This window comes from Pelobates fuscus, chromosome 5 (assembly GCF_036172605.1).
Source record: "Pelobates fuscus isolate aPelFus1 chromosome 5, aPelFus1.pri, whole genome shotgun sequence".
NCBI lineage: Eukaryota > Metazoa > Chordata > Amphibia > Anura > Pelobatidae > Pelobates > Pelobates fuscus.
Window position 1 is genome coordinate 230842334 of NC_086321.1, and position 23767 is coordinate 230866100.

A 23767-nucleotide genomic window follows, 5' to 3' on the forward strand; every position below is an offset into this window, starting at 1 on the left:
TTGAAACAAAATTTAAAATAAATTATATATTCATATGTAATTTCATTCTAACTGTATTTTGTTATTAATATATATATATATTGGAAACAGAATACACTTAGAATGACATTCTATATATCTATCTATATATAAAATACAAATAACCGCAAATATATATATATAGAGATAAATACATATAATTACATAAAAGATTACATTAGTATACACGTAGAATTTATATACCTATAAATGCATATATATTAAAATTCTACGTGTATATTTAAGTAATTTTTTAACATAATTATGTCATTTGATTAATTAAAATTTGATTGACATGCCTGACAACACAGGGAGAAAGTGCAGAGAATTTAATTCGCAAGCACTATATTTGACCCTGTAACTCTCCAAGACACCATAAAACCAGTATATAGGGGGTACTGTTTTACTCGGGAGACTTCGCTGAACTCAAATATTAGTGTTTAAAACTGGTAAATTGTATTACAACGATGATATTTTAAGTCAAAGTGACTTTTTTTGAATTTTTTACAAACAAACGGCACTTTTATGGACTATATTATTGTTGTAATATGTTTTACTGTTTTAAAACACTAATATTTGTGTTTAGTGAAATCTCCCGAGAATAACAGTACCCCCCATGTACAGGTTTTATGGTGTTTTGGAAAGTTAGAGAGTCACATATAAGGCTTGCATTTCATTTTTTTGACATTGAAATTTACCAGATTAGTTATGTTGCCTTTGAGACCATATGGTAGCCCAGGAATAAGAATTACCCCCATGATGGCATACCATTTGCAAAAGTAGACAACCCAAGGTATTGCAAATGGGGTATGTCCAGTCATTTTTAGTAGCCACTTAGTCACAAACACTGGCCAAATATTAGTTTTTTGCTTTTCTCACACAAAAACTAATATGAACGCTAACTTTGGCCAGTGTTTGTGACTAAGTGGCTACTAAAAAAACTAAACATACCCCACGTTCAATACCTTGGGTTGTCTACTTTTTCAAATGGTATGCCATTATGGGGGTAATTCTCATTCCTGGGCTACCACACCGTCTCAAAGGTAACATTACTAATCTGGCAAATTTCAATTTGAAAATGGAACGTTCTATATTTAACCCTGTAACTTTCCAAAACACCATAAAACCTGTTAATGGGGGGCACTGTTGTACTCGTGAGACATCGCTGATTACAAATATGTGCATTTTGTTGCAGTAAAACCTAACAGTTATATGACATTTACAGCTAAAATGTGAGGCGGAACTAAAAATGTAAAAAAAAAATTAAAATTTCTCACAGTTTTTTTTTTATTTTATTCATAATAAATTGTTTCATATACAAATATTTTATATGAAATTAACCCCTTAACACCGCAGCCAAATGTACAAGTTGTGAACGAAACAAAACGTAAACAAAACCTGGCATTTGCGCTATATGTCTGTCCAACCGTAATTCACCTCTTTCATATTAAATGCACCCCCCCTTATTATATATCATTTTATTCAGGGGAAACAGGGCTTTCATTTAATATCAAATATTTAGCTATGAAACATAATTTAATATGAAAAAAATGGGACAAAATACGATTTTTTTTTATTTTTTTCGTTCTACATGACATTTTAACTGTCAATGTCATAATACTGTTTGCTTTTACTGCAATAAAATACACATATTTGTATTCAGCAAAGTCTCACGTGTAAAACAGTACCCCCTATGTACAGGTTTTATGGTGTTTTGGGAAGTTACAGGGTCAAATATAGCGTGTTACATTTGAAATTGAAATTCGCCAGATTGGTTACGTTGCCTTTGAGACTGTATAGTAGCCCAGGAAATAAATTTACACCCATAATGGCATACCATTTGCAATAGTAGACGACCCAAGGTATTGCAAATAAGCGATGTCCAGTCTTTTTTAGTAGCCATTTGGTCACAAACACTGGCCAAAGTTAGCGTTCGTATTTGTTTGTGTGTGAAAAATGCAAAAAACGCCAATTTTGGCCAGTGTTTGTGACTAAGTGGCTACTAAAAAAGACTGGACATACCCCTGGACATATGTGTATATATACGTATATATAAATATATATATATATTTTTTTATATATTTTTGTTTATATATAGGTATATATATAGTGATATATACGTATATATTTATGTATATAGATATATATATTATTTCGTTCTACGTGTATTTTGATATAAATATATATATATTAATATCACAATACAGTTAGAACGAAATAAAACACATCTATATATTTTTTAATATTTTATTTTTAATTATTTATTTTATTTTATTTTTTTACGTATTTACATATTTATTTTTTTATATTATTCATAAATATATATATAACAATAATTATATATATATTTAATCAGTATCAGTCTACGTGTAATTTGATATTAATATATATATATAATTATATATATATATATTAATATTAAAATACACCTAGACGGTGTATGTGTATGTGTGTATATGTGTATATATATACTTAGATCATATATATATAATATATATATATATGATCTAAGTATAAAATTTTTTTTTACACTTTTAACATTATTTTTATTTTATTTTCAGCCAGCAGGGGGACCAACTGTCATTACAGTTGGTCCCCCTGCTGGCAATGCCTGAGCCAGCTATCCCGGCCATGTGATTGTGAGGTCCTCGCAAGGACCTCACTCTCACATGACCGGGAGGCACCGGAGGAGGAAGATGTGCCGCGGGGGGGCTCCCTGGGAGTCCCCCCAACCGCGATCGCCGGCGTGGGACCGCCGGCGACCGGGTAAGTTACTAAAAACCGGAGGGCGTACTATTACGTCCGGCGGCGTTTAGAGCCGCTTTTAAAAGGACGTAATAGTACGCCCTCCGGACTTAAGGGGTTAAAGCCCTGTTTCTCCTGAACAAAATGATATATAATAAGTGTGGGTGCATATAATATGAAAGAGGGGAACTACGGGTGAACAGACATATAGCGCAAATTCCAGTTTTTGTTTACGTTTTGTTTTGATCAGAACGTGTACTATTGACTCCGTCCTGAAGGGGTTAAAGCAAATAACATCTGATTGAAAATGAAACCATTTTTTTTTTAATGCAGGCTGTGTCAGTCTCCCTGACAGCCACTAGAGGCGCTTCCGCGATTCTCAGTGTGAAAATCGCATTGAACACACACAGTGTGAGCTCAGATCCCCATAGGAAAGCATTGAGTAATGCGCGCAGCTCTGGCAGCATATGCCCATTCGGCTCCATTCAGGAGGGAGGACGGAGAGGAGAGGTCACCAGCGCAGAGGGAGCCCGGCGCTGGATTAACGTAAGTGGCTGAAGGGATTTTAACCCCTTCAGTCCAGTGGGAGGGGGGCCACAAGGGTGGGGTGGGGGTGGGGGCCCTAATAACCCTATAGTACCAGGAAAACAAGTTTGTTTTCCTGGCACTATAGTGCTCCTTTAATAATAGAAATAGTCTGACTACATTTTCTTAAGGTAGGTTTTATTTTATATCTGTTTACATCAATGATATATAGAATACTTGTCAAGTTATTTAAGTTAGCCTTATCCACTACGAATATGCTGGAGAGGTACACTATTACATCTATTTTGGACATGTCCTAAATTAAAAACATGTTGGGCCAATATACACACACTCATACACCTTATTACAGACCAAATCCCACACATTACACCCGAGTTGTGTCTCCTGAAGAAATTCCCAGGGGGTTTACCTAAAGTTAAAATTATTATGTTAGGGCATCAATTAATTTCAGCTTCTTCAGCTATTCCCAGGTAGTGGAAGTCTGACACCATTCCTTCCATGACTTACTTAGCATATTCGAGTGAAAGTTGTGTGAACTAGCCTTTAGGACTCCCTCTGTGTTTTTAGAATCGCTGAGACAAGATTGGATGAGCTGGGAAAGGGACGTCAAAGGCCATTTTGGCTTATAAGTATCATCTACATCACATCCAACCAAACAGCACTATATACAAATTATAACCTGATTCATATATATGAGCATTGAAATTGTTTTTTGTTTTTTTTTTATTATTATTATTTTTATTTTATTCTATACAAGGCTTTCTTAATCGTTACTTTGCAGTTGTTCAATATTTGACTTTGTTTGTGTATGTATGTATGTATATCTATGTGAAGGATTTTCCATGTACTTGCCTGTGGGCCCTCAGTTAAACCCTCTCCCTGCTGTTTAAATACCTGTATCTGTTCGGTTTAAAATGTATAAAAGAAATGTCTGTGTGTTATGTGTAAAAGGTGATATTATGTATTTTAAAGTATTTTATGTCTTTTTGCAACCATGTGCTCAATGGAGTCTGCCTCTAGCCCTGGATAATTGGATTACTTTCCCCTTTGTCTCCAGGAAAGAGGCCTCTGTAAAACCTGTTTAAACCAGATTGCCATGCTGCCAGTAAGGGACAAAAGATACTTTTACTAACTTTTGAACCCCTGGTCTGATTCATGCCATTTTTAATATGTTGTTCCCCTGAATGGATTGATTGTGAATATGTAATTTATGTGAATGTGATGTATGGTTTTATAGTTATGAATGTTAGGTAAAAAGTATGTTAAACTGTAAATGTTCTGGCCAGCAGATAATTGAGCTATGTATATTGCTAAAACTCAATTATCTAGCCTGGCCCAGAGGAGGAGTTTTGTGTTGCATAAATTGTGAGTTCTGTGTGCCAGTAAATCAGTCTTGTTCCAGCATTAAGCCTTGGCTCATGTGTGGATTATTTGGCGAGACCAGCAATTTATTACTCTGTGGATTACTTGCTGATTTTATTTTATGGGAAGAAGGGAATGCTTGACGGAGTAACGGATTGTACCGTCACAATCTATATTTATAAGTGTGTGTATGTGTGTATATATGTATATACTGTGTATGTATATCTGTCTATTTTATAGCATCGGATGATGTTAGTTACAATTATTCCCCTGTTATTGTTATTAGTAATTTATTTGTTATTATTGTGTTACTATTGAAAATGCATTAATAAAAACATTTGAAGAGAATACTTGTCAACCAGCTAGTACATTAGAAAGTAAAGTTATCTGATCATCAGTTAAACAAAAGCAAAACAAATTCAAAACACTATCTTTCTCTTGGTGACCATGTTTGTTTCTGCATACTGTGTTTCCTATATTCCTATATATTCTCTAATTCTGGCCGCTAGGGGTCTCTTTTGAAGATCGGGATATTTGTCGTATTTTTGCATTCATTTTCTTTCATTTACTTCTAAATAGATGCATGGCATTTTGTGCTAGATCTTCATCTGGTGTATAATTAGTCCAGGCAATTCTCTACTGGAGACATTATATTTTTTATTTTCAAGCTGTTTCTTCTCAAAATGGACAAGCAATAGGGCTAGCACTGTTATAATAAGAATCACTGGGTCATCTATATACTATATTATTGTGATGATCAGACAAATCTCTGTGAAATGTGCATTATTGCTTATGACATTTTTAACCCTTAACTTTGTGACTTGTAGCTCTTTCATTGCAGTGTCCGGTTCAGGTTTTATTACAGATTTTATTACGGACAAGGTATCTCTTAGGTTTTGCAATTGTATTTGATCCAGCTCATATTTTCTCTTTTTATACTCTCTAATAAAGTCCATTCATTTACAGACATTTGTAAAATGCTTTTTCACATATTGTAGCCTATTGTTGTCCCAGGGCATACGTGAAAATGAGAGAATTCTCAATGTATCCTTTCTGGTAAAATATATTATAGATATTAGTATAATATGCTACAGTTGTTGATTTTTTTTTCACATTAATCTACATTCAATACCATATAATGGCAAATAACAAAGCAAAAGCACACACTATTGCCAATATATTAAACAAAATAACTGAAACATCACATTTATATAGGTATTCAAACCCTTAGCTCGGTATCTACTGAAGAACTTTTGGCATCAATCACAGCTTCAACTCTATTATGATATGATGCAAAAAGCTTTGAACACCTGGATTTGGATAGTTTCATCCATTTATCTCTGTTGATCATCTCACGCTCTGACCGGCTGGATGGGGACTGTCAGTTGGCAGCCATTTTCAGGTCTTTCCAGAGATGTTGAATTGTGGTAAAAACTGGGCTATGGCTATGCAACTGAAGGACATTCACAGTTGAGGTAAAGTATGAGGTTTTCATTAAAGGGACACTACAGTCACCTGAACAACTTTAGTTTCATGAAGCAGTTTTGGTGTATAGAACATGCCCCTGCAGCCTCACTGCTCAATCCTCTGCCATTTAGGAGTTAAATCCCTTTGTTTATGAATCCTAGTCACACCTCCCTGCATGTGACTTGCACAGCCTTCCATAAACACTTCCTGTAAAGGGAGCCCTATTTAGGCTTTCTTTATTGCAAGTTCTGTTTAATTAAGATTTCCTTATCCCCTGCTATGTTAATAGCTTGCTAGACCCTGCAAGAGCCTCCTGCATGTGATTAAAATTCAATTTAGAGATTGAGATACAATTATTTAAGGTAAATTACATCTGTTTGAAAGTGAATCTAGTTTTTTTTTCATGCAGGCTCTGTCAATCATAGCCAGGGGAGGTGTGGCTATGGCTGCATAAACAGAAACAAACTTATTTAACTCCTAAATTACAGTGAATTGAGCAGTGAAATTGCAGGAGAATGATCTCTACACTAAAACTGCTTTATTTAGCTAAAGTAATTTAGGTGACTATAGTGTTCCTTTAAGAATATCTCTGTATTTTGCTACATTTAGCTTCACCTCAACCCTGACTAGTCTCCCATTTGCTGCCACTTAAAAACACCCCCGAAGCATGATTGCACCATTCTGTCTTTGAACTTACTTATATGACACAAGCCACGACCTTCCCGCCCTTTTGTGGGTTTTTGGATAGGCATCCCAATATGAACAAGATGCATCTCCAGAAAATATGTAAATTGACGGAAGAGCCTGGACCTATATAAACCCCTATAGTTTCAGCTCAGTGCCCTTTGTCATTTAACAGCTGTTAAGCACGCCACCTGTATTAGTCTTCTTCCCTTGTACCACACCTATCTAGGTCCCTGAATCAATTTTGTCCTGTCCAGTGTACCCAGATACATACCTCATCTTGACCAGTATTTCCATATTTCAGATTCAGTTTTGTCCCTGCCTCTACTTTGTCCTAGTTCTGTAATTTGTTCTAGTCCTGGTCTGTATTTTGGATAGTTTAGTTCTGATACTTCCTCCTCTGTGAAGCTTAGTTTCTCTAGGGTCCGGTAATATGCTTGTCTATTCTTTTCTACTGGACTTTTTAGTTAGGTTGCTGACATATCTTCTCCCTCACAAAGCTTGTGAGTAAAACAGAAACTTGGAGTTTAGGTCAGAGTTTCCCCTCCCAGTGGTTAAAATGTCTGCACTAATATATAGTGAATCAAACACTAGGTCACAGAGTTACAGCTCAACTAAGTAAGTTTCCGTTGTCATTCTCCTCTTACTGAATGAAAGGGGGACTAGTTGTATTTAATTTTTTATTACTGGTATTTATAAAGCGCCAACAAATTTCGCAGCGCTGTTAACTTTAGTCAATGCCCTCTGCAAGCAATCTTCAAATTAAAATATTCCCTTCATCAGAGTGAAGTCAAAATGTTAATGGCACAATTAGAGTTAGCTTAAGGCACGCCAGTATACACTTGCTCATTAAATGAAAGCCACTGTCCTGGGGAAGAAGTTGTACAAAACTGCCAAATTTTAGACAACAATAATAGTCTGCTAGCACAAATTATATTTGCAGCAGCAGAGAGGCAGGTATTTGGGTGCCTGGCAAACCAACTGAAAACAATTTGGGCAGTGCCCCTGAAGACACTTTGCACTCTGTTTATGGTTCTCTGCAATGTTCTTTTAATATGCTTTATGAGAATGTGTCAGTATAGATTGCCTATTTATACTGTATTTCTGGGAATATACTGACATCTAGAGGTCAGATTTGGAATTAATACCTATAATTACAACAAATGTTATTCTTGGTCTTAGCAGGCCAGTTTCAACTATTTTTCTTTTCCTGTTGCTTAAAAGATGCCAAGTAAAAAATATTCTATAATAGTTTGCTAGATAATCAGTAATACACTAGAGTAACCTCACAGTCCAAAGGATGGTGTGTGCTTGTGGGGGGGAAGGGTGTGGGGGATTGAAATATAGTGATCCAAGAAGAAGTAGGCCTGCCTCCAAAAGCAGATGTCGTTTTCCTTATAAGCCAAAAATAAAGTTTTAAAGAAACATACCAAGAACAACAAAAGTGTAACATCTGGCTATATAGATATCCCACTCAGGTGGTCTCAAACAAGTTTATTTTGCTAGCAATTTTGCACAGATCATCTTAACCTTCAGCATATATATTCATCAACTTCAGCATATGTATTCAGACATATATCTCTCACATGAGCAGCAGCAACTGATTTAGGGGTAGGATCAGCTGAGAAGTGGATTGTGATAAATCTGCACAACCTACCAAAACATTTGCTTCACACTAAAGAAATCAACATGAACTGTAGATTTATAAACCAATTAAATTACCTTATTTTTCGCTCCATAAGACGCACCTCACCATAAGACGCACCTAGTTTTTAGAGGAAGAAACCCAGAAAAAAAATATTCTGAACAAACTGTCCCATAGTGTTTCTTACTATGGGACAGTTTGTACAGAATATTTTTTTTCTCCCCTGTCCCATAGTGTCCCCCCCTTCCATAGTCTTCTCCTCTCTCCCATAGACTTCATCTCCCCCCCTCCCCACAGACTTCATCTCCCCCCCTCCCCACAGACTTCATCTCCCCCCCTCCCCACAGACTTCATCTCCCCCCCTCCCCACAGACTTCATCTCCCCCCCTCCCCACAGACTTCATCTCCCCCCCTCCCCACAGACTTCATCTCCGCCCCTCCCCACAGACTTCATCTCCGCCCCTCCCCACAGACTTCATCTCCGCCCCTCCCCACAGACTTCATCTCCGCCCCTCCCCACAGACTTCATCTCCGCCCCTCCCCACAGACTTCATCTCCCCCCCTCCCCACAGACTTCATCTCCCCCCCTCCCCACAGACTTCATCTCCCCCCCTCCCCACAGACTTCATCTCCGCCCCTCCCCACAGACTTCATCTCCCCCCCTCCCCACAGACTTCATCTCCCCCCCTCCCCACAGACTTCATCTCCCCCCCTCCCCACAGACTTCATCTCCCCCCCTCCCCACAGACTTCATCTCCCCCCCTCCCCACAGACTTCATCTCCCCCCCTCCCCACAGACTTCATCTCCCCCCCTCCCCACAGACTTCATCTCCCCCCCTCCCCACAGACTTCATCTCCCCCCCTCCCCACAGACTTCATCTCCCCCCCTCCCCACAGACTTCATCTCCCCCCCTCCCCACAGACTTCATCTCCCCCCCTCCCCACAGACTTCATCTCCCCCCCTCCCCACAGACTTCATCTCCCCCCTCCCCACAGACTTCATCTCCCCCCCTCCCCACAGACTTCATCTCCCCCCCTCCCCACAGACTTCATCTCCCCCCCTCCCCACAGACTTCATCCCCCCCCCTCCCCACAGACTTCATCTCCCCCCCTCCCCACAGACTTCATCTCCCCCCCTCCCCACAGACTTCCACCCCCCCCCTCCCCACAGACTTCCACCCCCCCCCTCCCCACAGACTTCATCTCCCCCCCTCCCCACAGACTTCATCTCCCCCCCTCCCCACAGACTTCATCTCCCCCCCTCCCCACAGACTTCATCTCCCCCCCTCCCCACAGACTTCATCTCCCCCCCTCCCCACAGACTTCATCTCCCCCCCTCCCCACAGACTTCATCTCCCCCCCTCCCCACAGACTTCATCTCCCCCCCTCCCCACAGACTTCCACCCCCCCTCCCCACAGACTTCCACCCCCCCCCTCCCCATAGACTTCCACCCCCCCCCTCCCCATAGACTTCCATCCCCCTCCCTCCCCATAGACTTCATCCCCCTCCCTCCCCATAGACTTCATCCCCCTCCCTCCCCATAGACTTCATCCCCCTCCCTCCCCATAGACTTTATCCCCCTCCCTCCCCATAGACTTTATCCCCCTCCCTCCCCATAGACTTTATCCCCCTCCCTCCCCATAGACTTTATCCCCCTCCCTCCCCATAGACTTTATCCCCCTCCCTCCCCATAGACTTTATCCCCATAGACTTTATCCCCCTCCCTCCCCATAGACTTTATCCCCCTCCCTCCCCATAGACTTTATCCCCCTCCCTCCCCATAGACTTTATCCCCATAGACTTTATCCCCCTCCCTCCCCATAGACTTTATCCCCCTCCCTCCCCATAGACTTTATCCCCCTCCCTCCCCATAGACTTTATCCCCATAGACTTTATCCCCCTCCCTCCCCATAGACTTTATCCCCCTCCCTCCCCATAGACTTTATCCCCCTCCCTCCCCATAGACTTTATCCCCCTCCCTCCCCATAGACTTTATCCCCCTCCCTCCCCATAGACTTTATCCCCCTCCCTCCCCATAGACTTTATCCCCCTCCCTCCCCATAGACTTTATCCCCCTCCCTCCCCATAGACTTTATCCCCCTCCCTCCCCATAGACTTTATCCCCCTCCCATACTGTCCCCCTCCCCTTGTCCTATAATTACTTACCTGTCTTGCAGCGTTGGCCGGCAGCACAGGGCGCCCCGCGGTAGTGGAACTTGAATTTCATGTTCCGGTTTCCGGCGGGACTGAAAGGAAGTGCGCACTCAGCTTGTGCGCACTTCCTTTCAGTCCCGCCGGAAACCGGAACATGAAATTCAAGTTCCACTACCGCGGTGCGCCCTGTGCTGCCGGCCAACGCTGCAAGACAGGTAAGTAAAGCTTCATATTCGCTCCATAAGACGCACAGACATTTCCCCTCACTTTTGAGGGGAAAAAAAGTGCGTCTTATGGAGCGAAAAATACGGTACCAAAAATCTGTTAACAATTAAACCTTCACTAAAATATCCAAACCTATAATCAAAGGATAAATTGTAAAAAATAAAAAAAACGAAATCCTATTGAGGTTTTTTATTATAAATATTATTATATTTAAAAAAAATAAACTTGGGGACGGGGCTTAACCGCGGAATGCAGCAGACGCCATTTTCTGCATCTCTGACGATGCTCTGATAAATCAGCGGCATATCTTGAGATACACAGCCCATCCAACTAAACCAACACAAGCATCTATACTCTGGCGGCTCCCGGTGTCGGCACATGCCGTTCTTTGTGAATTCCGGACAGAACCAGCGGCGTAAAAAGCCAGCGGCCTACCATCTCCCTACATGCCTGGAAGAATTACTTGGGCACATCCCTTTTTAGTGCGATCCGGACTTGATCACAGACAGCAACCTCACTGCTGATCAACCCTTAACCATGGGGGCTCTATTCCAATGCCAGGACCTGCCCAAAATGGCAACCCTAGAGAACCAGGAGGCCCCTACGGACTCTCAGATCCACACACCTGACTGGCGGCCTTACTACTGCCACCGACACAAGCCAAAAAGTTTGCTTTTGATGGCATGTTCCACCAGCCAACATCACCTAAGCCTCCAACTAATGCTGTGAGTGACATCATAATATGCTGCTCCCTGGCTCAAGACAAAAGGGCACTCTTCTCAGCACTACAAAACTAACAACATACTCATTTGAAGGAACTGACCTGTCCTTCTATCAAGACCTTTCGAGGTCCACCTTGCAATGGTGCAAAATGCTCCTTCTAACGACGAGCCAACTGAGAAATGCAGGAATCACAACGGCCCTCATGGTAACCCACAACAGGTCTGGCCATAGGATATCCTCAGCCGAAGAGGCGCCCACATTGCTACAGGCACCGGGACTGCCCACCCTTGGAAAGGTGACGAGAGACCAAAGAGGAACACACACTTGGGACCCAACCACCATAGTCCCCTTCACCCCACGGGACCGTCCATCAATGAGCACCGGGACATGACTACGTTCAGATCCCAAAGAGCAACAGGCAGCACTGGGCAACACTTGCTATGCACTGTTTCACCTATATTTACACTGTTTTCTGTATCTTTTGTTGTCTATAAGGTTTGAAAAGGTTACTGCAACCAAAACACTCTCATTGGGCAGGAGCTGCAAAATAGCGGTACTCTGCAGGAGGCCCTGAAAGGATTGGCGACGCTCCATACGATAGACGTATAGGAGTATGGCTTTACACCTACTTTGCCACCCTCCCGCAGCCCCCTTGGTCAGGGGTACTAAAAGCTAGAGTCAGTCCAAGCTTAATCTTGCTGCAACATCACTAATAGCCATAAACCAGGCCCATAAACGCTTGGCTGACCAAAATAATGAGTCATCTACTGACACTCATACACATATATCCAAGTTTACCTAACCCCCTTTAACAGCTATCATTCTGCTTACAGTCGATTATCAGTAACTATTTTTGCTTGTTTAATTTCAGGACTGATAACCCCTGTTTTCGCCCATTATTAACCAGCAAAATTGCAGACCTAACATAAATAGGAACACATGTCGGTATACAGTCGCACGGGCGACATCCCTAGTCAGGAAATTGGTAATCTCGCAATACTTTTTAGAATAGCCTTATGAGGGCCTCAGCATAAGCGGCAATTATGCCTGGTTTCGTATGCTACAGTATACTATATTATCGAAATGTATACCTGACAGGCATAACACACGATTACTATTACTATATCTGTTCAATATTTGGCTTATGTCAAGATTTATTGCCTATCAATTGAATTATAAATTATAAAAACAAAAAACAAAAAAAAAGGTGCAAATTTCTCAACGTGACCTGTCTTGTACATGCAAAATACTTTGTCGCATTATCTATCAATGTCATGTCCTTAATTGCATATGTTTCTTTACATGCACTAATAAAATAAAGAATTATAAAAAAAAATTAAAAAAAATATATTTATTTTTTTAAGTGACAAGTAACCCATGGAATGTGGATTCATTATATATGTGATTATTTGTTTAGATATCATGTTAAATTTCCCTTCTTGCTATCTCTCATCTATAGCATGATGCAATCTGTCACAAGTCAAAATAAACACAAAATGTTGACTGTGGTTTCTGTTTCATAGAGACTAATCTTATATATTTTAGGATTCTTGATCTCTGGGAATTTTCCTGGGCTGCTTCTGGTGAAGGTTGCTCCCCCAGTCAGAGCTGAATTATCTATTGAGTGGCCTAAGCAGGAGTTCTAGCTCTGGCTGTGAGGGGGGGCCTCTTTTAGCCAGCAGGGATTTCAAAAAGTGTTATGCTTGGCCCTGAGCCCCCTATTCTCATTGAGGGAGCATTGTGAACTCAGACCACTCAACCAGCACACACAGTCAGCCACCCCTCTCCCTCTTCTAGCTCTCAGCCTCTTCTACACAATACGGTCAAACACTACACACACTATTAACACATACAACACTCAGCCAACATGTGAATTCTGTAAGGATGTGTGACAGATTGGGTAAGAAGGCCATGGGGTTTGTCAACACAGGGTATCGGATTTGAAAATGTCCTTGTCTATAAGCACACTATTTCAAAATGGAATAATGAATAATACTGTCATTGGATAAGATCAACTCAGTCAAAAGCAGGAAATGATCACTAGGAACAGATGCCAAACTAGCCAAGATCCATTCCAGATGGCATTTTAGCAATATAAATAAATAAATAATGTAAAACAAGATGAAAAAATAGTTATTGATGGAGATGTAATCAATGCCAGAATGAAGCCCATGGAACAACGCAGTGGGAGGAGTGGGCCTTGACAGAGCCAAGGAGTGGGCAGGTGCTAGTGTTTGGGGGTTGGGTTAGGGTAATGGTGCTTGGGGGTGGAGACAGGGAGTATAAAGAGCAGCCATTTTAGAATAGGGGCCATTTTAACCAGAGCCTCTCTTACCTGTAAATTGTCCCACCCTCCCTAACTTTAGCAGTTCCGTTTATTCACAGCGGCGGAACAGGGCGTAGTGAAAATTTGAATTTGGCGTGGAGTTTGAACTGGACAGGCCGAGGTGTAGGCCTGATGGAATTAAGGACTGGTTGGTTCTAGCTCTTCGGTGGCGACGAACCTGGGGGTGTAGGGGTGTCTGAGGTACACCCCTACAGTTAACAGTATGATGTGGGGCCTCTTTGGTAGGCTGGGTTTCAAGTGAATTGTTATTTGGTTATTTATTGTTCAATTGGTAGGGTCATTGTCAGGGGTACTGTGTGGGGGGTATAGTAACTTTATGTATAGTTGGACAATGACCCTAAATTATGTTAATTATGTTAATTTATGATAATTTATGTAATAATTTAATTAATAAATTAATTAATAAAAGCTGTGGACTTTGTACTCCAACAGAATTAACTGTGTCCGTGTCTTATTTAGTATAAAGTTATAGTACATGACGAATAACGTCTGTGCAAAGGTTTATATAAGGTTTTAGCACATGCCGAATAACGTCTGTGCAAATGTCATGACCCTGACAATGGCACAATAAGGTGATTAGCTAGCATGTTGCCTACATTTTTATGTCTGTGTATGGAACAAATGTCCTAAGGGAGTGTAACAACATATCTTCTGATACTTTCCAGTTCCACTAGAATTATATAGGCTAGACAAAAAGGAGCGCAAAATCCTACAAAATGGTTTGTAATACAACTTGTAAAATGAATCTGCACCAGGGCTTTTATAGTGTTTAAAATGAATTCTTTGGCTAAAAATATCCTCCTTATATTTTATATGCATCTGTTACTTTTTCATCACTACTTTGCAACTGTATAAATATTTGTCTATGCTAAACATGAATACCTTTTTTCACACTGGGGTCAAAGAGCACATGATCTGGAACCTCTACAAATCGAACACTTCTTATAGAAAAGCATTGAATCCTTTGAAGATCTTCGTGAGGAAGAGCCTGCCATTTCTCATACATTTTTCCAACCAACTTTTAAGCATTCTAAATGTGGGTCATAAGAGTCATTAATCACAAGTAAAAGACTGATCACAAATCCACATGGTAGTTATATAACGTATTATTGTTGTCTGTATGCCTATTTTCGTATTCATTTAATCACTTATTTCAAAATAGATACTGATTTGCCTTTGAGATCCAGATACATAGTTGCGATTTTAAGCTAACTGAGAATAAACTATATATATGTCATGCCTTAACTACCGGTAATTCCTTGTCTCTTCCGGGTTGACGGAGCTTAGCCACACCCCCTTCTCTGACGCGGTCTCCCCACTCTACATAATGCGACCGCGCCAGATACAAGACGCTGGATTATTGAACAGCGTTACCCCGAAATCAAACCGGCTAAAGATTCTCTGCAACCTCTGCTTGTGAACCGAACCGGACTGGAAATCTACATACCCTCCTTCTCCTTTCCTTGACCACGGCTAGTATCTGGACGTTCCTCATCCTGTTTGAGAAACTTCCCTCCCCGGAGGAGAACTCCGGAACCTGATTTTTCACCCTTGGAAGCTAAGTCAAATTCTATATCTGTAATAGGAGCTTTTCTGCTCTCAAGCCCGATAAGCATTCCTGCTACAGCCTGCTCTCAGGCCTGCTATCTCTAACTCCAAAACGAATCACTCCTGCTTCAACTTCATTTCTAAACTCCTGTGTTTCCATAAAACTTGCAACTCCAGTGTGCTAGATTGCATTTATGTCAGAAGCTACTTGCTCCGTATAAACAAACAGCGAAGTAATTAAAGATACAGTACCTGTATTATCCATAATTGAATACTCAGTTCCTATTCTATTTTCTAAGTATCCTATTCAACAATCTAAGTCCTAAGAAATCTGCAGTTGTGCTCCATATCAATATATGTGGGCGTTACAGAATAATCCAGCCTTTGTAATGGATCCAGCGGATTTCGATTCTAAATTTACTTTGCTGAATCAAAGAGTCGATACACTTGCCCAAGGCATGCAAGACCTCCAGGTTACAAATGAACAGATTCTTACTTATGTCAGAGACTTACAAACACATACTCCTCATACTGTTATGCACTCAGCTAGTGACCCTGCTGTCTGTAATCCCGAAAAGTTCTCTGGAGATCGCTCCAAATACAGGGAGTTTCTTAATTCCTGCAAATTATTAATTGCTTTAAAACCTAGATCTTATCCCACTGAAAGATCTAAGGTTTGTTCAGTTATCTCCTTTCTAAGAGGTGAACCTATGGCCTGGGCCCATTCCTTCTTGGAAAATGACGACCCCATCTTAGACTCATTGGATGAATTTTTTGAAGCCATGTCTCTCCTTTATGAAGAGCCCAACAAACAATCTACAGCTGATTTAACCATTAGAACCTTACATCAAAAACATAGACCTGTCGAAGACTACATTGCTGAATTTAAAAGATGGGCAATAGAAACTCAATGGAATGACATAACCCTGCGCAACCAGTTTCAAATTGGGTTATCCGAAGCAGTAAAGGATGAACTTTCTAGAACTGAACTCCCTACTACATTAAATGCGCTGATTCAACTTTCAATCAGCATTGACAGAAGACTTAGAGAAAGAAAGGCCGAAAAAGCTCTCTCGAGTTCATTATGGAAAAAAACATTCATGTTATCTCATCACCTCTTTATCCGGTTATACTAGGGATCAACTGGTTAAGGAACCACAACCCACAAATTACTTGGTCTCCCTTCTCTCTCACCTTTAGCTCTGCTTACTGTAAAGAAACATGCTTACAACATATTCCAATCCTTCAGGTTATTGAAGAACCAACTATACCTTCTTGTTATTCTGAGTTCTCAGATGTATTCAGTAAAAAGGAAGCTGAAACACTCCCACCTCATCGTCCCTATGATTGTCCCATAGACCTCATACCTGGTGCCCCCATCCCTTTTGGGCACATCTATCCTCTCTCTGAATCAGAATTAAAAATCCTCAAGGACTACTTGGATGAAAACCTCCGTAAGGGGTTCATTAGACCTTCCAGCTCACCTGCTGCTTCCAGTATGTTTTTTGTGAGAAATAAAGACCAGACTATACGTCCCATCATAGATTACAGAGCTCTAAACAAAATAACAGTTAAAAATCGTTACCCTCTTCCCCTGATAAATGAATTGATTGAACGGTTAAAAACTGCTACTATCTACACCAAGCTTGACCTCCGTGGGGCATATAACCTCATTAGAATCAAGGCTAACGATGAATGGAAAACTGCTTTCCGAAAAAGATATGGCCTCTACGAGTATCTTGTGATGCCTTTCAGCCTCTGCAACGCCCCCGCAACCTTTTAACACTTTATAAATTACATCTTCAGGGATCTTCTAGATGTTTGTGTTATCATTTATTTAGATGACATTCTTATATATTCCAACACTCCTGAAGAACACAAAAAACACGTGAGATGGGTGTTATCCAGACTTAGAACTCATAAATTATACGCTAAACCAGAAAAATGTATTTTTAACGTTAATGAAATAACCTTTTTAGGATACGTTATTACACCTCATTCGATAAGCATGGATAGTTCTAAAATCAACTGTATCCTCAACTGGCCTATTCCTTCTAATGTAAAAGAATTACAACGTTTTCTGGGGTTTGCCAACTTTTACAGAAAATTTATTAAAAATTACTCTGACGTAGCTCATTCACTTAATCTACTTAACAGCAAAAAATATCCTTTTACTTGGAATGAAAATGCTCAAAAAGCCTTCGATGAATTAAAAAGAAGATTTACAACTGCTCCTATTCTTCAACTTCCAAACCCCACATGTCTCTATGTCCTTGAAACAGATGCTTCAGAGACAGCCATCGGAGCTGCCCTCTCTCAACATAAAACTCCTCAAGATCCTCTTCATCCAGTTGCCTTTTTCTCACGTTCAATGTCTCCTGCCGAAAAAAACTACCCTATAGGAGAAAAGGAATTATTGAGTATAAAAGCAGCCTTAGAAACCTGGCAACATTTTCTTGAAGGAACACAAACTCCTATAATGGTTTATACTGACCACAAAAACATTGAATATCTTCACTCCAACAAGACTCTCTCTGCTAGGCAAGTAAGATGGAATCTTTTCTTCTCCCGGTTTAATTTTCAAATTGTTTTTAGACCCGGATCTAGGAACAAAAAGGCGGATGCCCTTTCCAGAATTCACCAAGATCTTGAATTGGAACCTCCTCCGCATACAGTCATCGGAATCTTAACGTCCCTTATAGATGACATAAAAGGCCTAAGTAAAGATGCTCTTGAACTTCCTAAGTCAATCAAGTTATCAAAGAAAGATGGTCTCTATTATTTCAATGACAGGATTTACATTCCTCCCCCATTCAGAAATAAAGTACTCGAATTTATTCATGATTCTCCTCTGGCTGGTCATCCTGGAAGAAAAAAGACCCTAGAATTATCCAAACTATATTATTGGTGGCCTCGCCAGGACAGTACCATCGAATCCTATGTCAAAACTTGTTCAACCTGCCAAAGATCCAAATCTGAACATCATCACCCATTTGGTCAATTATTGAATCTTCCGATTCCGGAAAGGCCTTGGCAATCCATTTCTATGGACTACTTGGTGGAACTTCCCCCTTCTCAACATCATACCACCATTTTAGTGGTAGTGGACCGCTTCACAAAAATGTCCCATTTTATCCCCTCGAAGAAATTACCCTCATCATCTGAACTTTCAAAAGTATTCCTCGATAATATCGTGAAACTTCATGGACTTCCAGATTAAATTATTTCAGACCGAGGAACCCAGTTCACCTCAAAATTCTGGAACGCATTATGTTCTTCTCTTCGTATTCAACGCAAACTATCTTCCGCTTATCATCCCCAAACCAATGGCCAAACTGAAAGAGTTAACCAATGCTTAGAGCAATATTTGCGATGTTATTGTTCCCACCTACAAGATGATTGGATCACATGGTTACCCATGGCCGAATTTACATACAACAACTCAGTTCATACCAGTAGCAAAATGACTCCCTTCTTCTCCAATTATGGGTTTCATCCCTCTTCGTTTCCCACTCATATCATTCCTTCATCTAACCCCACCGTTTCAAATCAAATTTCTCACGTCTTCCCTATTTCTGAAATTGCATGAAAATCTTGAATTAGCATCTTCTAATCAAAAGAAGTTTTTTGATACTAAGAGGCAACCTCCTCCCGCTTATAAAATTGGTGATCTTGTCTGGCTCTCCTCAAAAAACATGTCCACCAACCGTCCTTCAAAGAAGTTAAGTTCCCTCTTTCTTGGTCCTTTTCAAATATTGTCAATTATCAACCGTAACGTTGTGAAATTGAAGCTTCCACCTACTTTGAAACTTCACCCTGTCTTCCATGTTTCCTTGCTCAAACCTCATCTTCCTGACCCTTTCCATAGAGATGTACTTACTACTCCTGATCCTGTTTTGGTAGAAGAAGAATACGAGATCCAAAAAATTCTGGATTCACGGATCCATCGTGGCTCTCTGCAATACCTCATTAGATGGAAGGGTTACGGAATTGATGAGGATACCTGGGAAAACTCCTCTGCGATCCATGCCAACAGGTTAATTACCGCATTCCACAAACGCTATCCTTCTAAACCATGTTGATAGCACCCTGTGGGCGCTCCTTACAGGGAGGGTACTGTCATGCCTTAACTACCGGTAATTCCTTGTCTCTTCCGGGTTGACGGAGCTTAGCCACACCCCCTTCTCTGACGCGGTCTCCCCACGCTACATAATGCGACCGCGCCAGATACAAGACGCTGGATTATTGAACAGCGTTACCGCGAAATCAAACCGGCTAAAGATTCTCTGCAACCTCTACTTGTGAACCGAACCGGACTGGAAATCTACATACCCTCCTTCTCCTTTCCTCGACCACGGCTAGTATCTGGACGTTCCTCATCCTGTTTGAGAAACTTCCCTCCCCGGAGGAGAACTCCGGAACCTGATTTTTCACCCTTGGAAGCTAAGTCAAATTCTAGATCTGTAATAGGAGCTTTTCTGCTCTCAAGCCCGATAAGCATTCCTGCTACAGCCTGCTCTAAAGTCCGCTAAGCATTCATGCTACAGCCTGCTCTCAGGCCTGCTATCTCTAACTCCAAAACGAATCACTCCTGCTTCAACTTCATTTCTAAACTCCTGTGTTTCCATAAAACTTGCAACTCCAGTGTGCTAGATTGCATGTATGTCAGAAGCTACTTGCTCCGTATAAACAAACAGCGAAGTAATTAAAGATACAGTACCTGTATTATCCATAATTGAATACTCAGTTCCTATTCTATTGTCTAAGTATCCTATTCAACAATCTAAGTCCTAAGAAATCTGCAGTTGTGCTCCATATCAATATATGTAAGCGTTACAATATATATATATATATATATATATATATATATACAGCCATATATTACATTAATCTTAAGATACACTTAGAATGATAGTGCATGTATAAATGAGCTAAGTACTTTTATTTTCATTTATAAATTGTTTTACATTTTTATATTTTTTTCATGGTATGAACTGATTTTTATTCTTAATTTTTTTTAAATTCTAAGTTTTCATATATCAAACTGTAAAGGTGCTCAAACACTGGGGGAAAAAATGAAAAATGATCAATAATAATTATTGTGTTGGCACTCTATTACAGGGTGGTGCAGGTATTAGAGGTAACCCCCATAAGGACCTCAATAATATCTACAAATAAATAACTATTAATACCTCACTCGATAGCATATAATATGCATCAAAAAGAGTCGATATGTTGAAATGCAAAAAAATCATTTATTATAGACTTAATGACAAAAAGCTGAAGAGAAAAAAAATCATCAAAGATGAAGACCACTATTGCCAAATATACAGAATAATGCACACTTTGTTAATTCATCTACAGTAGTTAAGACAAAATTCCATAATATATACATACAAAATATATACAAGTATATACACCATATAGACATAACTTTGATGAAGCTGGTAGTTCATACATAGTCTGGTGGATTCACCAATAATTGATGAATAATAACAATTGATAGTCTGATCAGACAGAAAAAAATTATTTCAAAAAATGAAAAAATAAAAAAAATAAGCAGCTTTGTGAATGAAAAAAATCAGTTGGATCTCACCACAGATCATTTGAAGCTGTAAATATAGGGTGCAGAATGGAGACCAATTGCTTATGGATGGGTATAAAGCAGACTGGTGAGGTTATCTGTATTCTGGAATTAGAGAACGTTATCAGATAAGTGGTGATGAAGGGTATTCCCCGGTCCGGTCACTGTCTCTTGTCTCCTGTTTCGTGTTGCCTGGGCTGCACGCTCGGGACTGGAATGCCCCTTCGAAGCGATTCGGACCAATCTTGGTCTAAAGGGAACACTGTAAGGAGCACAAGGTAAAAAATTAGTTTAAAGAGTCCACCTATGATTAAAGGTATAAACCACAGCCAGGGCCGCCATCAGGGCATGACAACCGTGACAATTGTCACGGGCCCGGCGGCCCTGAGGGGCCCGGCCGACCGGGCCCCACGTGTATTAGCTTAACTGCCGCCGGTGCATCTGCACCGGGGCCCACACGCTGATGGGGCCCATCAGGTGGCCCAAGCATTTAAGGCCACCCAATGGGCCCTATTATCTTCAGGGGCCCGGTCAGCGCTGTAATAGCGCGACCGGGCCCCTTTAAAAAGAAAATGCAGCCGGAAAGCAAGTGCTGCTGGGAGGGAGTGACGTCCGGTCACTTCCTCCCTGTTTACTCCGCGCGGGAAGGAGAAGAGAAAGGCCGCGAGGAGAGGCAGCCGACGCACATCATCCCCAGCCATCCTCCTGCGACGAAATGGTAAGGAATAGAGGAGAGTGGCTGAAAATGAGGTGTGTGTATGTATGTGTGTATGCCAGTGTATGTATGTATGTATGCCAGTGTATGTATGCCAGTGTATGTATGCCAGTGTGCCAGTGTATGTATGCCAGTGTGCCAGTGTATGTATGCCAGTGTGCCAGTGTATGTATGTGTATGTATGTGTGTATGCCAGTGTATGTATGCCAGTGTATGTATGCCAGTGTATGTATGTGTGTATGCCAGTGTATGTATGTATGCATGCCAGTGTATGTATGCCAGTGTATGTATGTGTGTATGCCAGTGTATGTATGTGTGTATGTATGCCAGCGTGCCAGTGTATGTATGTTTGTATGCCAGTGTATGTATGTGTGTAGGCCAGTGTATGTATATGTGTATGCCAGTGTGCCAGTGTATGTATGTGTGTATGCCAGTGTATGTATGTGTGTATGCCAGTGTGCCAGTGTGTGTGTGTGTGCCAGTGTATGTATGCCAGTGTATGTATGTGTGTATGCCAGTGTATGGCAGTGTATGTGTGCCAGTGTATGTATGCCAGTGTATGTATGTATGCCAGTGTATGTATGTATGTATGCCAGTGTATGTATGTGTGTATGCCAGTGTGTGTATGCCAGTGTGTGTGTGTGTATGCCACAGTGTGTGTATGTATGTATGCCAGTGTGTGTATGTATGTATATATCAGTATGCAGTATGTGTATGTATATGTATGTTTGTCAGTATGTATGTCTGCATGTATATGTGTGTGTGTGTGTGTCAGTATCTCCCTATGCATGTGTGTATGTCTGTTTCAGTATTTGTATATGTTGGTGTGTGTGTATTCCTGTGGGCGGGATTTGGAGGCGGGCCTTCTGGGCGGGCTTGAAGGGGGGCCCAGACCTTGAGCTGTGTTAGGGGCCCCAAAATTTCTGATGGCGGCCCTGACCACAGCCTATGACGAAAAATTATAGGAAGTGTTTCAGATCATAATCCTCATTGAGCCCAGATGGTGACAGAGTCTCCAAGATACTAATCCATTTCGTCTCTCTCTGTAGCAAGAGTTTCTGTCTATCTCCCCCTCTTTGCAGGGGTGGGACTCTGTCAATCACCTGTAAGCTCAACTGATTAACCCCATTACCATGAGAACTAAAATGTCTAGGTACTGGGGCTTCGCATATTCCTAGTTGTAAGGCTGCCCTGATACTCCTTTTGTGTTCCCCTATACGCTCTTTAACTGGTCTGATGGTCTCCCACATATCCGCATGGACACTTTAAGGTACACACGACAAAGTCAGAGTTGCATGTGTAAAAACCATTTACCATATATTTATTACCAGAGCAGGGATGAACAAAAAAATCTCCCTTGATCACACTGCTGCAATGTGAACAACCTAGGCAAGTGAAAGTACCTTTCTTCGGTTCTAAAAAAAACCTTATTTGTTTCTTTGAACTACCAATATCTGATTTTACTAAAAAGTCCTTAAGATTTGGTGCTCTTTGATATTAGAATAACGGTGGGTTCTGGAATTCAATTGGCAAATATGTATCCCCCTCAAAAATCTGCCAGTGCTTCATGATGATTCTATGAATCTCTCTATTCAGGGGGGTGTAAGGAGATACAAAGGCAATTCTGTTGGTTTTATTATCCTTCCTAAGACTAGGGAGGGTTTCCTCATGTGTCAGACTTTGGACTCTTCCTCTCTGGGTTTGGATAATGTGTGAGGGATAACGCCTCTCCATAAATTTCTGAGACATACATTCCAGTCCTGTGCATACTCTCTCTTCCTGTGATACTATCCTGTTAACTCGCAACAACTGACTATAAAGTAGGCCGTTCTTTAAGTGTATAGGATGGTAACTATCGTAAGTGAATAACTTGTTTCTGTCTGTAGGCTTTGCATATAAATCACTATGTGATCTATAATTTAGCCTTTGTACCTAAACATCCAGAAAAGGAACGGTCAATTTGTCACAATACATTGTGAATTAAATATTGGGGTTTTGTTCAT